Source organism: Scatophagus argus, chromosome 1 (genome assembly GCF_020382885.2).
Source record: "Scatophagus argus isolate fScaArg1 chromosome 1, fScaArg1.pri, whole genome shotgun sequence".
NCBI classification, from domain to species: domain Eukaryota; kingdom Metazoa; phylum Chordata; class Actinopteri; family Scatophagidae; genus Scatophagus; species Scatophagus argus.
The window spans coordinates 1865119-1867812 of record NC_058493.1 but is presented as its reverse complement, the minus strand read 5'-3'; the positions used below and the strand labels follow the sequence as shown (position 1 = coordinate 1867812).

Below are 2694 nucleotides of genomic sequence, written 5' to 3'. Positions count from 1 at the left end.
TTGTGTGAATGAATTGTGTGCATCTGGACTTTGTTGTATGTTTTGTACAGCGTCAAAAAAGAACCTCAAGTACGGTTTTGTTGCTCAGCTCCCTGATGATGTTGACAGGGTTACCTCTGCTTGGTCTTGGAAAATACACACTTCAAACAGAAAGCCTGTGTTCCACACTGGGGGAGGGGAGTTGGAAAGACAGGGTTTTTATCATCAGACAGGAAGAGTCTTGTGAGGAGACACTGTGAAGTTGCATTATGGGAAACATAGGATTCTGTGTTTTTGAGCGATTAAATGCTGAGACAATGCTTGGGCAAACGTGATTGCTATTGATACCCATTACTACTTAAGATTTTAATGTTCTCTTTTGCAACTTGATGTTTGTTTCCATTTTACACCATTTTTAACAAAGTGCTAACTCTGTACTCACTGAGGCACTCATTACTCCTTTGTTCCTCTGTCACAGCAGGCAAAGCTGGCAAAACAAATCACCTGTCTACATCTCATCTCTGTGCAAATGTTATGGTCAAAACTACCACTAGATGGCAGTAGGGGGTTAGGTATGGTTCCATATGCTGAGCTGTGCTTTATTTTGATGTCTGCCATTCTAAATCTTCCAGCACATTCAATACATACATCCTCTAGGGCTTTTAAATATCGTTTTATTATCGAGAATTATGATTACTGTGTTTCATACTAGAATAATTATACATCTCTGATACATCATTTATTGCTGTTCAATATGTTTGAGCAACAGCTGACTGATAAACAGAGACAATCGTGATATATTTGGATGTGTTAATCATACACATTGATTTGTGTAACTGAATATTTATTATGTACAGCAAGAGAAGTCAGTATAAAAATGCTCATTATGCAGACAGTCATGTTCAAACAGACTGCATTTACCGCAGCTGCCTCGCTGTGAAGACATGAAAGAGAGTTGAGGGAGTCAGAGGCGAGTGCCAGTGAACTTGCACTGAACTCTGTCTCTCATCTTTCCACAGCTTTCAGAAGGAATGACAGAACACTGAAAATGGGACGGTGAGGAGATCTGAGGTAACGCACACTTTAACACTACATTTGTGACTGGTTGACTCATCTTCATTGCAGCAAACTGTGCAGTCTTTCTTCAAACTGTATTTTTCAGTTATTTTCAGAAAGTAAAACGCATAAAACAGCTTTAGGAGAGTGAAACACAGCAAAGTATCAAAATATAATCCTCCATATATGATATCTTACAATTATACACAATACGGGATTTCTCATGTTCACCCATGTTAAATGTTATTGCAGCCAGTGAGAGATTTTACGTGGCAACATTACTCACCCAGCAATAAAAGTGTACTAAAACTATACCTCCATGATCCAGGGTGTGTTTACAGATAAAATTACTTTTGAATTAATTATAAATACACATAATAATACATTGCAATAAGAATAAGGAATAAGCAGGGCTTCCTGGTTTGTTTGTAAACCATCCTTGCAGGGAGGAAGGAAGGTCTTCTCACCCCCTCTCTCTTTCTGACTATCATGCAGTCAGAAATGGAGCAGAAGATGCGGGGTGGGAAGGAGAACGCCAGCCAACTGTACTGTGGATTAAGGTCCTGAAAGACTGAATGCCAGCCGCCAAGGCCCTGCTGTTACAGTATGACAAGCTTTAAGTCAAAGCCCTGCAGCCAAAATATATCTGTTCGAGCAGAAGGTTCATCCTTTCAAAATGACGATCTAGCTAAATTAGGGTGATGAGTGAGGTACCAGCTCAATGATTAATGCCATCTAATCTCATTAAACACCTCAAAGCTAACACTGAATATTATCTGTCCTTTGCAGATTTATATGTTTTTGCTTTTTTAAATGGTACATGTGGTTGTAACAGAATCAGATGGAAGTTAAGGGTTGCGTTTGTTCTCAGTTCTATCCACAGAAATCGTTTGTACTCATCTTATTCCACTGGCCATGACTACATTTAATTCATCTGTCAGATTTACAATACCTTAACTGCTATTTAATGAGTTAACTTAAGCCTTATTCCAGTTTTGAGAAACCCCAAATATGTGAGCTTGGTGAATGGTGAGGGATAAACACACTTGATTCAATTTTTGGATTCTTACTATACTGTAGAGACAAAGGTTTCCAGACACTTCTCTTTATGGAACTGTTTTTCAGGGATTGGACTAGACCAGTTAAATCGTTAGACCCGGGAAATCTTAATGCTTTATCATACCAGCAAGCAAGCAAAAAAGACATTTTGGACAATGCTATAGTTCCAGCTTTGTGGCAAGGGAAGCCCCTTTTCTATTCCAGCATGGCTGTGCCCCAGTGCACAAAGCAAAGTCCATAAAGACATGGTTGGATGAGTTTGGTGTGGAGGAACTTGACTGGCCCACACAGAACCCTGACCTCAACCCCATCAAACACCTTTGGGATGAACTGGAACAGAGATTGCGAGCCAGGCCTTTTGGTCCAACAATAGTGTTTAACCTCACTATTGCTCTACTGCATGAATGGGCAAACCCCCCCCCCCCCCAAAAAAAAAAAAATTCCCACTGAAACACCCAGAGGAGTGGAAGCTGTTATAACTGCAAATCTGTCTATGTATTTAGAGTGTGGTATCATTAACTTATAATGACTATCATAATGACCGGGGTGTCGAGAGAAAAATTCTCCTACTCTGACACCTCAGCCTCAGGTGGCTGTTTA

The 2694-nt window shown here is 40.0% G+C and overlaps 1 long non-coding RNA gene across 1 annotated transcript; it reads left to right on the top strand.

Moving 5' to 3' along the window:
* Positions 1-452: 452 nt before the first annotated feature.
* LOC124068383 lies at positions 453-1793 on the top strand. The gene is made up of 3 exons (XR_006845222.1): positions 453-551; positions 999-1050; positions 1531-1793. It is a non-coding gene; the product is annotated as an uncharacterized LOC124068383 (long non-coding RNA).
* Positions 1794-2694: the final 901 nt, after the last annotated feature.